Raw genomic sequence first — 15,723 nt, forward strand, 5'->3', positions numbered from 1 at the left:
ATCATCATCATCGAACTAAGATGGGTAAGCTTCTTTCAGATTTTTTGTAAAGGGTTACTTTAATGTTTGTCCTGTTAATTTATGTTTTGTCATCACTGATTAGAAATGAAAATTAATAAAAATATAAATATTATAAGAATGGAGTGCTAACCGTACCCTAAAGTTTAAGCAATAGCTTCCAGGATGCTGTGCAATGCATTGTAAAGTCCACTTTTGTATTTGCAGTATAGGAAAGTAACTGAACATTTATCCCATTACCTCCCCTCCAATCTGTGTTGAGATTAGACCAAAATATACCTACTTACTTAAGTGATCACTTTGTGCACCTGACGAAGTGGACTATGCCCTTTGTTAGTCAGTTCAGTTCAGTTTATTGCTTATTAATCAATCAGGCCATACACATACAAACAGATAATAAAATACCAATCTTGTACAGAAAATCACCCCGTATCTCACCCCGTAATCCCAGCTGTTCCAACATTTGTCTTTGCTGGAACAGGGGCAAAAAGGGAGACAGAGCGCTGACTCTGCTCTCTGAAGAAAAGCCTGTGGCATTACAGGCTCCTCTGTATATCTGATGGGGAAGCAGGGCCGGCCTTAGGGGTGGGTGAGCTGGGTGGTCTCCCAGGGCACCAAGCTAAGGGGGCAGGACACTAAGTTGAACTGAAGGCGGCACCAAGCTGAGCTCCGTGGCTGTGTTTGTTGAATGTATTGTCTGCAGTGAGCTAGGGTGAGCAAAAAGAAAGTGTCTGTAACCATTTTTTCCAAGGTTCTGAAGGTTGTTTGGGTACATTTAATGAGCTTCCGCTGTGCATTAAAAATGTGGTTGTTCAGGCAGGCATTTGGGGTGGGTTAGGGTATTTTAGAAATGTTTTTATTGTAGAATTGTATTGTTTTAAACTGTTTTATTAGATGCTGTACATTGCCCAGAGTGGCTGGGTGACCAGCCAGATGGGTGATTAATAATAATAATAATAATAATAATAATAATAATAATAATAATAGCTACAAAAATGGTCACCCTTCAATTAGCTTTAAAGTGTGGTTCCTTTTCAATTTCCACTTTGATGTCATTTGCGCTAGGTAAAAATCAGTGGAACACAGCTTTACTTTGAGGCAACGTTACCAAGCACTTAGCACTTCAGATACTGTAAACGTTATAAGCACTATATAAATAATTTTTTAAAAAGCTGTACCCTGTAAGAGGTCAGCTGGATAACTTTTTTATTTAGAACTTTTCTTTATTATTTTTAAAGGTAAAAATAATGGCTATTCTAAAATAAAGAATGCTTACCAAAAGATAGGAAATGCTACAAAACAAAACAAAAATATGGAGGGAGCAATCCTATGGCCACTAGACACTGTCTAGAGGGCCATAGGATATGCTCTTTTCCGAGAACTGACCTCGGAGCCCGTGCTCTGAGGTTGGTTCCCGGAAAACTGACCTCCCCCCTTGTCCGCACTGCCTCCGAGGCAGCATGGAGAAGCCCAGTCCTCTGTGCTCAGAAGAGGAGCATGGAGTGACTGCAAAGAGGCGTTCTGGGGGGACATTCCAGAGCAAGAAGAGCGGAGCTGCACATCCAACGCATCCAATGTGTCATACGGCAGCTTCCTCTCCCAGTCGGCCCCCCTGAAAATGGCTGTCTAGTGAAAAAGAGCAAGGCAGGAGAGGCGCGGAAGGAACGATTACCCCTCCCCCGTGCCTCTCCAGCCTTGCTTTGGATAGGCGGTCACCTCCAAGTTTGGAGGCGGCCACCTATCTAGTTAGGTTTGCGCCCTAAAAGTAAAACCTGTGATAGTTTTGCTGTGTCGCATAGCGCACTGCCACTGCTCAGAATGTGGCTTTTCGAACTTTGGCTTGTGCAAACTGAAGCACAGTGGCTGAGAGGTCAAGGTTTTGAGCAATGTCGTTCTTGATGGACATCACACCTGCACGGGCCCCAGAAATCCTCTGGGTGGCCCTGCAAAACTGGCTTATGACAGGGGGAGCCGCCAAAGGCGATCCTCGCCCAGGGTGCTATTTATCCTAGGGTCAGCCCTGTGGGGAACAGGAATCTGTCAGAAAGCTGATGCTGTGAACTCCCAACTGATGCTCAGCTCGTGTATATGTGTAAATAAATCTTTCATCACAGAGAGGCCATTAGCCTCTTCTGTCCTCTTTCAACAGAAACTGGACCTGGGTGTTGGGACCCCTGAAATTTCTCACTGCTTGGAAGTGGGGTACATGTATGTAACAATACAATTATCAGTACTTCCTTAACAGTCAGGCTTCAGCCCTTTTCTAATGCTCACATCAACAGATCAGCTGTTTCTATGTGACATTTTGAAGTATGTGTTCTCAGCATAAACTACCATAGAGCCAAGGCCTGCTGTGGATCTTTTCTATCTAACTGTGTGTCTAAAACAGCCACGTTGATTTCCTAGATAAGGTTGTTTAGGCATGCTTGTGGCAAGTGATTCAGGCAACCTGTTTGCTAGGAGCAGACAAGCATGCCGTGAGACTTTCTCCAGCAACGCGCACACACGCACACACCCAACCTCTCCCCCTCCCCCCGCCAAACCCTTATCAGAAGTTTAATAAAGCATACCACTTTTTGCCTAGCGCCACCTGGCGGCTACAGAGGATAAGCTTTTCTGGAAAAGTTTGACAAATCATTGCACTGCCAATAATGCACTAACTAACACGCTCAGGGCTAACATCAAGGGTGAGCTTGGCTGGGCACCTGCCAAAGGCTCGCATCCCAGCAGGGGCCCATTGACAAGAGTTGCTCCCGGAGTTGCTCCTCCCCTTTGCCATGGCAACCTGCTTGTTACCCTGCCTTTCACTCTGGTCCAGACAAGGGTGGTGGTGAGAAGGGGCAGCAGGAGGTACCGCTGCCAACTTGCTCGCTGGTGGTAGCAACAAGGAGAAAGCGCAGGAGGAGCACTAACTAGCAGCTGGCGACAATGGCAGTGAGAAGGGAGACTCACTGAGGGAGGGGGCCCATGGAGGGTGTCCTGCCGAAGTGCCCTCCGAAACCTGGCACAGGCACAGAACACACTAACTGCCCTAAAAACACAATAGCTGTTATGCTGGATTATACTAAAGGTTTCATCTAGCATTCTGCTCCAGCAGTAGCCAGCTAAGTGTCTCAAGGAAGTCATCTATCTATCTATCTATCTATCTATCTATCTATCTATCTATCTCATCCATCCATCAATCATCATCTATCACATTTATATCCCACCTTTTTTCCTTCTTAAGGAACCCAAGGTGGCCTACATAATCCTCCTCCTCTCCATTTTATCCTCACAACAACAGCCCTGTGAGGTAGGTTGGGCTGAGAGTCTGTGACTGGCCCAAAGTCACCCAGTGAGATTCTGTGGCCGAGTGGGGAGTAGAACTCAGATCTCCCAACTCCCAGTCCAACACTCTAGCCACTATACCACACTGGCTCCACAATCACGATCCATCCATCCATCCATCTAAAATGAAAATACACAATAAATATACATATAAATGCAAATTCACAATAAATGCATATAGAAGTACTCATTAAACTACGACAAACAACCTATATAAATGGGTGTCCAAATTGTGCTTTGTTCTCAAGATATTAATGAAGGGGGACCATATCCTTTGAACGGTCTCTGTTTCTTGCCTTCTTTCAAATGTATGTTCTCAGCACATAGTCTTATAGTGACAATCTGCCGGCTGAGGGCCCCTAGGAAGCAGCAAAAGTTTCACTACACTGGCAGGGATGGAGCTGCGCTGGCAGAATTACACTTCCACCGATGGAAGTGACCTGGTACACCGGTGGAATGCTATGGCACAAAAACAGGCCATGTTGTGGCCATGTCGTGGTTCTACCATGTCCAAAGTTCTGTCATTCTCACGGCATGCCCACAACAACGCCCGGGCTTTACAGCATGTCGGGAGCTAGTGTAAAGTGATTTCCTTCCCACTGAAGTCAATGAAAGAGAAAACTTTCTTAAAAAGCTGCCTCCACCTCCTGCCATGCCCACCCTGAAATGCCAGTGCTCAGGATGTGGAGTTACCCAGCACCTAATCGCAGCACATCGCCGCCCTCCGCAGGCAGAAGACAAGTTCCTCATCACTCGACCATGGGACACTTGATAACCCGCAGCAGTCGTATGACGCCATTGAAAAGACCACCAAAAATGGTCTCTGTGGCATTTTGATAGAGCACGCTTCCGAAGGCCACTCAGCTGGCGGATCTTCATTTCGGATTCTGCCTTAACTGAGCACATTCATTTGAAAGAAGAAACAAATCTAGGTCTATGGGGCTAGATTTCTCTGGCCCTCGGGCATGCACACCTAGAGTTCACAAGGGGGAACTCTGGTGATGGGGAACTATGGAGAAGGGGTGCTTTGCGCACAAAGGGGAACTCCCTCTGCTGAAAAGGGCGATGGATGGCTCAAGTTGTGACTGTTGAGCATCATCTATGGACCAGATCACACATGCACGGCCATCGCTTGATTCCTCATCGCTTGACCATCTGACAAGACACTCGATGACCCGCAGCAGTGTGTGCACACTGACCCCATTGAAAAGCACTGAATTGGAGGTGCTCCAGAAGTTGTCTCTGTGGCATTTTGATCTGTGATGGCAAGCTGGTAGAGCACGTGCTCTGCAGGCAGAGAGTGGTATGCCATATTAGCCCTACTTAGAGTAGACCCACTGAAATGAACAGCATTTAAGTTGGTCATGATTAACTTAAATCCCATTCATGTCAATGGGTCTACTCTAAATAGGACTAACATTGGATGCTACCCAAAAGGTCCCTGGTTCAATCCCTGGCAGCTTCAGTTAAAACGGGTCAGGTAGCAGGAGATGGGAGATGCTGCTGGAGACCTGGCACCCTCCAGATGTTTTGGACTACAAGTCCCATCAGCCCCAGCCATCATGACCAATGGTCAGGGGTGGTGGGAGTTGTAGTCCAACACTTTTGAGGGCACCAGGTTGCCTACCCTTGTCCTAGAGAACCATGGCCAATCAGAGTATACAATACTGAGCTACATCTGAGCGGGTATAACCTTCTTATCTTCCTGCAGCTCATTCACACACTCACAGTTCTCCTTGATGCTGCAAATACCTTGTGTGAACCATCCAGATTGATATCTCCAGTAACTACCAGCCTTCTACTGCAGGAATTATCCTTCCCCTGCTCAGGTTTTCTACTCCTTCCTCAGTGGTCTGTCAGCATTCTGTAGCTATTGAGCATGCTCAGTCCTCATCATTGGGCTGTTTGGGGAGTCTCCCCCCCCCCACAAAGTTTTCACTTCTGCAAACCTTGGGGTTCCCTGGCACCTACTGATACTTCTTTCTTGTGTGTGGGCAGTATCATTTTAGCTACACATGCAACAGCACTCATGGCCTCATCATTAGAAATAGAGGGAATGATATTACCAATAGTAGGTTTATTCCTGCTTCATTTAAACAAATATAGATGATATCGCTTAATGGAACAACCTTGGCTGCTTAAAAGAAAACTGCTTCCTTTTCCTTTAAATCTCAGAATCACAGGTTCTTCCCACACAGCAAGTCAGCAGTAAGTCATGATGCTTGTGGGCACTGATTTTACTATCTCTTTCCAGAGCTTTCCTTTCTAAATAATAGATCGTACCCTCTGGGGGATAAAAAAAGGTAGCATAGCCATGGAGGTAGTGGCAGGGTTGAGTAACTGAGGAAAAGGGAGCAAGAAGACAAGACTGCCAGGCTACATGTGGCTTTTTGTCTCTGATTCTGAGGTCAATTACAACAGGAACTAAAGCAGCACAAATTCAGGTTGGAAAATCATTACACTGGGTAAAAATAAAGTTTATGCATGAGGAACCATACACAAAATGTGTAAACATCTTTCACATCTGGAAGCCAGATTCTGTTTGCCACAGGATTACTGCAGTCTTGTCAATAGCCACTCACCTGGTCACCCAGGGTGAGTAAGACATGATTCCAGACAGCCACACAAGGAAGCATTTGTAAAGTATGGGAGAGAATTATTGTGCCTTGTTTCTTTTTAGGCCTTTGCATACCATGGATGTGTATCACCAGCATGTGTCAAAGACAGGCTAATACACTTGTCAGGGGGTGGGTGGGGGAAGGAAGAATAGTAATTTTGAGGCAAGACTAACAGTGTGATCCTAAGCATCTTTACTTGCAAGTAAGTCCACCATGTTCAGTGGTAATGACTTCCAGGTAAGTGTGCATAGCACTGTAGCCTTAGTTGCACTGGAAGGAGAGCCCTGAAAGGTGCAGCTTCTTTTACTCCTTCTATAATAATACTAAGCAAAGGCATAGCTTTTCAGGTTTCAAAGTGTTACACACACACACTCCTTAGAACAACCCTGTAAGGTAGTTCAGCATTATTATCTTCATATTGCAGATGTAAGGGCAGAGGCTGAATAAATAGTGACTTACCTAAGTGCAATTGTATGCCCAGTTACTCAGAAGCGACCTCGTACTCAGGCCCGCCCCCAAAAGTGTTAGGGTTGCTTCATGTGTGTCTGAAGGTGTTACATTGTCACTAGCAACCTTTAGGAATAAGAATTGCCATCTTTTTCTACTAACATTGCTCCTATGCCTTTAGCCATAGCTTGGCAGGCATGCAAAATTTAAGCAGCTGAAGAGATAAGTGGTGTGACTTTCTGTTAATTTCGACGTCTTCTTCCTCTTCTTCTTCCGATACTGCTTAATATGATAAAACCTCCAAGCGGTTCACACTAAAAGCAGAGCATTTAAGTGGCAGGGCAACACCAACAGGGCCAGCCCAAGACTTTTTGGTGCCTGAGGCAAAGATGGCACCCCCTTCCATTCCATGGACAGAAGCCAGGCAGTTGAATCTTGCTTCAACACTGCAACAGGATAGGGCCTTCCATCACACCTGAGGGCAGCAAGCTAGTTTAGGGAGTGCAGGACAGGATGTGTGGCACACACTACTTTGTCCTCCAAGACAGTAAAATGGCTGTGAGGTTTAGGAGGAACTGCTGTGGAGCTACCGCTGCTGCCCCCAGCATCTGCCACCTGAGGCAGTTGCCTCACTCTGCCTAATGACAGGGCCAGCCCTGAAAACCAACTGCACCAATTGGTGCACAAATAAAGTCCTGCAATCTCTTTTTGGTGTGGTTGTCAGGAAAAAGCATAGTTTTTTTAGTCTTGTATCTTGAGGTCTGTGTGAAGGCCTGTTTCCCACCTCCCAGCTGAGCAGAGCAGAGGAAGCTGCTCCAGCTGGTCTAGGGACTACAGAAGCAAGCAAGCTCCCAGAGAGCGAGCGATCGGAGCGAGCGCACAGGGACAGCAAACAGGAGTTGGCCAGGGGAGTTCAGCAGGGGAGGTCAAGGGGGAGGTCCCTAATATTTTTAAAATTATTATTATTAATATTTTATTTATTTATTTATTTATTTTATATATTTATTATTTTTATTTTATTTTATATATTTTTAACATTTTTTTAATTAATTTTTTTTTCTTGTTACACACACTTCCATGTCAGTAGGACTCTGTTTTTAACCTGCAGTGAGTAGAGACGAGGCACAGGCTACTCTAGAACAACCAGAAAGCTAGACCCAAAAAAGGAAAAGAGGCTATGGAAGGACAAGACTCTCCAGTGGTGGTGACCTGCAAGGTGTGTGCCATGTTTGTTTACTTGCCTGAGAACAACGTGGCCTACATGTGCAGGAAGTGCTAGTTGATCACACTGCGGGAAGAAAAAGTAAGAGGACTGGAGCAGCGAGTGTTGACCCTCCAGGGAATAAGAGAACACGAAGAGTTCTTGGACAGAATGGTGGAACTACAGCAGCAAAGCAAAGTACAGGAGTTAGAAGAGCAAAAGCAAGCTGAGGCAGAAGAGGAAACTGCTGAGGTGAGGAAAAATTAAGTAGGGGATACTCCTTGGAAAAGGGTGGCAGGAGCAGAAGAACTAGAAGACACTCGGCACCAGTGGAGGCAGTGGAACTGGGGAACCATTTCCAGGTACTTGAGAATGAGACTGGAGGACAGCCTGCAGAGAAAGAATTACAGGGGAACCTGCATGAGAGCGAGCAAGAGGCTGAAGGTCAGCCAAGCAGAGGCGATGAAACCAAGGCCTACAACAACAGGAAGAGAAGAGTAGTAGTAGTGGGAGACTCCTTGCTGTGTGGGATCAAAACCCAAGTATGTCACGAAGACCCGTGGACTCGCCAGGTATGCTGTCTCCAGGAGGATGGAATAGAGACGTGACTGAAGGGTTGCCTGCACTCATAAAGCCCACTGACAGGTATCCCTTTCTCCTGATCCATGTGGGAACAAATGATACCGCCAAGTGGAGCTACGAAGAAATCACGTCAGACTTCAGAAATCACGTCAGATAAACTGAACGCGTTTATCATAAGGCTCTATGCTAATCAATGCATGCAGTAAAACTACTAGTGTGATGAAGAGGAAGTTCCCTTTACTTTGTCCAGCCAGGGCCAGGCTTCTTGAGCTAGCGACGATCAGACGCCGCCCCCTTGCTTGCCTACAGTGGTGGGGAATTCAAAAGGCAGTCGCTAAGCCCCATTCAGCGTGTGGGAGCCAGGAGGATGAGTCTTACTGTTATTTCTACCATCATTCTACCCATGGAGATTCTTTCTGCCCTACATTCAGTTTGATTCGGACTTTTCAGACTCATATTTCGATTCAACAGGCTGTTAGCTATTTTTTTATTACAGCAGAATATTACATAACCCCATCCCGTTTTTGTCATCCCAATATCCCGTATTTGTCTCAAGGAAATATGGTCAGCCTACCAATAATAGTCTTCACAAATATGTAGGAAGAAAGCCAGACCATGAAGCACATGGTCTTCGATGTCTATATACTAATGCTCAGAGTATGGGAAACAAACAGAACGAACTTGAACTCTTATGTTCAATTATGGGGAAATTATGACTTGATAGGTATAACTGAGACTTGGTGGGATGACTCCCATGACTGAAATATAGCAATTGAAGGATATAATTTGTTCAAAAAGAAGAGGAGGAACAGAAAGGGTGGTGGGGTTGCACTATATATTAAAAATGCATATCTCTGCACAGAAATACAAGACAATGAGCTTGGTAGCCCCATCAAGAGCATCTGGGTTAAAATAAATGGAGCAATGAATAAAAGTAACCTGGTGGTCAGAGTCTACTACCGGCCACCCAATCAAGGAGAAGACGAGGATGAAACTTCTGAAAAGCAAATAGCCAATGTTTCAGGGAAGCATGATGTAGTAGTAATGGGGGACTTCAATTTCCCTGATATTTGTTGGGAGACAAATTCTGCAAAACATGGCCCCTCCAGGAAATTCCTGACTTGTGTGGCGGATAACTTCCTCCTACATAAAGTAGAGGAAAGAACTAGAGGATTGGCTATCCTTGACTTGATCCTAACCAACAGAGATGACTTAGTGGGTAAAGTAGCAGTTACAGGAACTCTGGGAGAAAGCGACCATGTTATACTTGAGTTCATGGTTCTAAAGGAAGCAAAAGCCGAGTGTAGCCAAACCCGTACCCTGGATTTTAGGAAAGCTGATTTTAATCAACTCAGAACAATGATAAATAAGGTCCCATGGCAAGTGATTCTAACGAGAAAAGGAGTCCAAGATGGGTGGAAGTTTTTAAAAAAGGAAATTCTCAAGGCACAATTACAAACAATGCCAACAAGGAAAGAAGGTGGAAGACAACAGAAGAAGCCAACGTGGCTTCACAAAAAGCTTAGAGATTACCTGAAAACAAAGAAGTACACATATAGGAAGTGGAAGGAAGGCCAGGCAACAAAGGAAGAGTACAGGCAGGTAGCACAGAATTGCAGGGATGGCGTCAGGAAGGCTAAAGCTGAGAACGAGCTGAGGTTAGCGAGGGATGCTAAAAGCAACAAAAAAGCTTTCTTCAGCTACGTGCATTGTAAAAGACAGAGGAAAAAAATGGTGGGTCACCTATTAAATAAGGATGGCAAAATGATAACAGATGACAAACAAAAGGCAGGAGTGCTCAATTCCTCCTTTGGCTCAGTCTTCTCCCAAAAGAGGGTTTATGACCACCACCCCCCGGCAAAGCAAAGTACAGGCTGAAGGGGCAGGATTGCAGCTTGAGATCGATAGGCATATGGTCAAGGAACACCTAATTACTTTGAATGAGTTCAAATCTCCAGGGCCAGATGAACTGCATTCTAGAGTAATAAAGGAACTGGCAGAAGAACTCTCAGAGCCGCTGTCTATTCTCTTTGAGAAATCATGGAGGACGGGGGAAGTGCCAGATGACTGGAGGAGGGCTAATGTTGTCCCTATCTTCAAAAAGGGTTAAAAGGAGCAACCTGAGAACTACAGACCAGTCAGTCTGACATTACTCCCTCGGAAAATTCTGGAGCAGATGATAAAGCAATCCATCTGTAAGCACCTTGAAAACAATGCAGTGATTACTCAAAGACAAGATGGATTTGTCAAGAACAAATCCTGCCAGATGAATCTGATATCATTTTACCACTCTGTTGTGGACTGTGGGAATGCTGTAGACATCATATACCTCGAATTTAGCAAAGCTTTCGACAAAGTGCCCCATGATATCCTGATGAGCAAACTAGCTCAAAGTGGGCTACATGAAACAACTCTCAGGTGGATCCACAGTTGGCTACAGAATCGGACTCAAAGAGTGCTTATCAATGGGACCTTCTCAAACTGAGGAGAGGTAACGAGCCGGGTACCGCAGGGCTCAGTCCTGGGCCCAGTGCTCTTCAACATTTGTATTAATGACTTGGAAGAGGAGGTGCAGGGAATGCTGATCAAATTTGCAGATGACACAAAATTGGGCAGGATAGCTAATTCTTTGGAAGACAGAAACAAAATTCAAAGTGATCTTGACAGACTGGAGTGCTGGGCAGAAAACAACAGAATGACATTTAATAGGGATACATGCCAAGTTCTGCACCTAGGAAAAAGAAACCAAATGCACAGTTACAAGATGGGGGATACGTGGCTCAACAACACTACAAGCGAGAAAGATCTTGGAATTGTTGTCGATCACAAGCAGAATATGAGCCAACAATGTGATGTGGCTGCAAAAAAAGCAAATGCTATTTTGGGCTGCATTAACAGTAGCATAGCTTCCAAATCCTGGGAAGTACTAGTTCCCCTCTACTCACCACTGGTTAGGCCTCATCTGGAGTACGGTGTCCAGTTCTGGGCACCACACTTTAAGAAGGATGCAGACAAGCTGGAGAGGGTTCAGAGGAGAGCAACAAGGATGATCAGGGGACTGGAAACAAAGCCCTATGAAGAGAGACTGAAAGAACTGGGCATGTTTAGCCTTGAGAAGAGAAGACTGAGGGGAGATATGATAGCACTCTTCAAGTACTTGAAAGGTTGTCACAGAGAGGAAGGCCAGGATCTCTTCTCAATCATCCCAGAGTGCAGGACACGGAATAATGGGCTCAAGTGACAGGAAGCCAGATTCTGGCTGAACATCAAGAAAAACTTCCTGACTGTTAGAGCAATAGGACAATGGAACCCATTACCTAGGGAGGTGGTGGGCTCTCCCACACTGGAGGCATTCAAGATGAAGTGGACAGCCATCTGTCGGGGATGCTCTGACTTGGATTCCTGCACTGAGCAGGGGGTTGGACTTAATGGTCTTGTAGGCCCCTTCCAACCCTACTATTCTATGATTCTGTGATTGTATGAGGCAAATAAGGGGCATCCACCATATTCTCTGGAACCAAAAGATGTCTCCAGAACTGACATTTAAGTGCAAGGCTCCCTCATTCTCTTAGCTCCCCAACCTCCCCACCTCCAACCCAAGATGGCTTGCAGCTGGTTACAAAGGGAAGAGAAACAAAGAACTGGCTGGCCTTTTCCCCTGGACCTTTCAGTACAAAAAAGTGTCCCTGAAACGGTGGAAAAAACAGCAGCCCCTTGAATATACAGTGTAGAAAAGTCTATTAAAAGCCATCTGGGAACAACCAGTAGTTGCTATTGAATCTAATTTTATTGCATACAATTGTTGCTGGGACAGTACCATACTGCACCTGTCAAGATTTAAATATATTTTTTTCAAGACTGGAAATTATGGCCTAAAACCCTTTCCCCTTTCCCCATCAAGAATACTCCTGTTCTCACTCCATTGTGTAGGCCTCGTTCTGGTCTTGTGTAACTGGGAGTAGCATGGGGAAAATTGGGAACTAGTCCAGTGCAACAAAGGATAATAAGAATCCAGATTATTCTGAATTTTAAGGCAGCTGTTAAAGGCGCCAAGTTTCTATCAAGAGAGAAGGACAGCAGCCCTCACAACTCATTGGTTCTGTATTACATTTATACATTAACTGTGCTCTAATATTCCTGGTCGATGCTTCAGTAAAAATACAGGTTATGTAATAGTCCAATGACTATATATTTTGCATTCTTGTTATATTTAATTCTCACTTTATTAACATATCTGCCAGGGTACTGCAACCCATGTGTGTATATGTACTGAGTCTGCTGTGTGCATGTGATGAAATATGAAGTCTCCGGTAAAGGAGCCAATCCAGGAATGGGGAACTGTTTGGGGTCCAAGGGCTGGATTGCTCTCCCTGAACCTCTCCACAGGCCAGGGGATGGAGTGTCATCAGATCCCTGGCCGGTGAGGGGGGTGTTGGTGCCAATGGAGCTTTTTCTCTATTGCTAATTGCAGAGTGGGGGGTGGATTTTGTCAATATCACGGCTGGAGAGGGAAAGATTAAACCTCCCCTTCCTGTGTGCTGTGGTCCCAATTAAAATTACCCCCCCCCCGCTGCTTAGAATTAAACATTTAAATCCCCTGATGTGGATGCTAGCCACACACATAACATAATGTGTCATTTGGCTCTCAGACATAGAAACCCACTTGAACCCATGAATTGGATGGTTCCAGTTTGGACTAGGAGTACTAACTGAGCAGGCAGAAAAGCCCTGTCTGGCTGCCCATTGTGCCTTTAACAGCAGCTTGATGCGCGGAAATCAGCTGGTGAAGCTTTTTACTGCATGGGAGCAACATGTTACTACCTGATCTTGTCCGCAGCTGTCAAAGGTGCAGCTGCAGCGGCTGGTTGGGAAGTTGGCAACCCTGGTGCTGACCAGTTAAAGGCCAAACTGTACATGAAGGGAGACATGACTCCTCTTGCATCTCTCTGCAGTTCCCCCACTCTGCTGAATTGGCTGCCACTTGAGGCCTGTAGCTCAGTGGTAGAGCACCTGCTTAGCATGCAGAAAGTCCCAGGTTCGATCCCCAGCATCTCCAGGAACGGCTAGGAGATCACCCTGGTTGAAACCCTGGAGAGCCGTGGCCGGTCAGTGTCAACAATACTGGGCTAGATGGACCAAGTGTCTGGCTCTGTATAATGCAGCTTCCTATGCTCTTATAGTCTTATATTCACTTGTAGGGGCAGGAAAATGCAGCTAAGGCAATTGTTATCCCACCACATATCCTCAATTGCTCATTGCCGGGGAGAACGTTGCAGGTTGTTGGTGCTTGCATGTCTCCCATGTGACATGGAGCTTGATGGAAAAACGGATCTCCGAGTCTTATCTTCAGAGAGGCTGCTTTACTTTTCTTGAATGTGCGCCACCAGAGGGCGCTACACAACCAAGCAACTCGGCATTTCCATTTATAATACTCAGTAGCTTAGTGGCAAATTCAGAAGTGCAGGGTCCCTTCATGGGAGTGACAGCCACACCCCCTTCTAAGATTGTACAACCTTGTAAGATTATATAATACAAATGAGCTTTCAGTCACCTTGTTTGGAGTATCTGGTCACCCTAATTCAGAATTACTAAAAGGTCCATTTGAAAAGAAAACACACACACAAAGTCATGTCCAGCAACTTGCTAGAAAATATTATTTGGTTAATCACAGAATAGTAGGGTTGGAAGGGGCCTACAAGGCCATCGAGTCCAACCCCCTGCTCAGTGCAGGAATCCAAGTCAAAGCATCCTTGACAGATGGCTGTCCAGCCTCGTCTTGAATGCCTCCAGTGTCGTTTAAAAGGTTAGTCCTATTTAATTCAGGAAACTAATAATAATAATAATAAATTTGTATTATTATTATGAGCCATTGCAACCAGGTGTGAAGCAATGCCCTATTAAAATAGATGGATCTTAGTCCGTGGTGACCCACAGCTCCTTTAAGGCTGCAAGCCTATACACACCTATTTGTGTAAGGATTCCCTTTTTGCCTTGCTGAGAACCCCAAAAGCCAAATCAAAACACAAGCAAGAGGCTTTTATTCCATGGCTTTAATGCATTTACTCTAATGAGGTATACAGATGCAAATTGCTAGCGACTCCCAGACTACAAAGGAAAAGCCTTCACGGAGTTCAAGGGGAAGCTATGAAAGTTGGTCACCACTTGGGAAAAGGCAGCAAACTATCCTAACTTAAGGGGTGGGAGGGGAAGATCTCCTTCTCTCCTGTGACACCTCTAGATGCAGCTGTTGACACCGCCTAAGCTCTGCCCCTGCCATCTCCCGCTTGTGTCTGCATCTGTGCCTGGAATCTAAGAGTTCAGGTTCTCCTGCCCCCGCTTCCCCCTGTTCGTTATCTATCACAGGACTGTAAGAAGGGGGCCCCTCTCCGTCCAGCTGTGCCTCTGAAGCCTGGGAAAGTTCCTCCTCCACGTTTTGCAGCTCTTCCTCAGAATCTGAACTACTCTGCTATGTGCTCAGAGGCAACCCTGACAATTTGGGAGTAGATCTCATTGAACATAATGGTACTTACCTCTGAATATACAAGTAGGATTGCCCTACAAGGATACAAGCATAACTACACTCACTAGGGGAGTAAACTGAAGTTCGAATCAGCCCCCCATCAGTAGCCACGGATGTAGACAGAACACACTCGAGTAGTGGGTTAGGAACAGACTTTTACTGGAGATATAACAAACTTACACCTCAAGATAAGCTGGCTGAGGGCAGCATCACTTGCAGGAGAAGGAAGATAGGAAAGTAGGGGGAGGAGACAAGGAAAAGGCAAAGGGGGCTCTCATTCTCTCCCACCTTACTCATATTAACCCTTCAAGTTCAGGTTAAATGACTCCCAGCCCTGGTCCTTCCAACATAAACTCCACTGAACATATTGGGACTTACTTCCGAGTAAACAAACCTAGGATCCTACTGTCAACCAGAGGGGTTGGATCTAACCCCAGACCCCTCCTGTGCCTTGAAGGACAAACTTGATGTGCAAACAACAGGTGAAAACTTTTCACTGCATGGTGCTAAAACACGACCCCCTGCTAACGTCTGCACATCCAGCCCACTAGAATCCCTCTCCCACTCACAGCGAACCCCACGCATGCGCACGAGCAACAGACAATGGCAGCGGCGGCAGAGCCCCCCCCGCCCCCACTCCTGCTGGGTGCCTGGTGCTGCAGGATGACGAGGGCAGCGCTGGGCGCGCAGGGATGGAGCAGGGACGGGCAGCAGGGTGGGGGAAAGATCGGGAAGCTGAGGGGCTGGCTGGGGATGGTCGAGTTGCGAGGTGTGGCAGCTCCTCCGGGGGTGGAAGGCGGAGAAGCCGAGAGCTGAGGAGGAGAATAGGGGGCGCCGAGAGGAGGCTGCAGAGCTCCCTCAGGCTCCCTCTCTCGCCCCCTTTGTCTGACCGGCTCTGCGTGGTAGGCGAGAGGCAGCCGCCAGCTGCCCGCACTCCCTCTGCTCCCTCCTCCTCCACCGCGACTGCCCCGCCGCAGCAGACTGAGACCCGGCCAGGAGCCGGCTCCAGT

This window comes from Heloderma suspectum, chromosome 4 (assembly GCF_057233095.1).
Source record: "Heloderma suspectum isolate Gila_16-S chromosome 4, 16-S_ref, whole genome shotgun sequence".
Taxonomy (NCBI): domain Eukaryota; kingdom Metazoa; phylum Chordata; class Lepidosauria; order Squamata; family Helodermatidae; genus Heloderma; species Heloderma suspectum.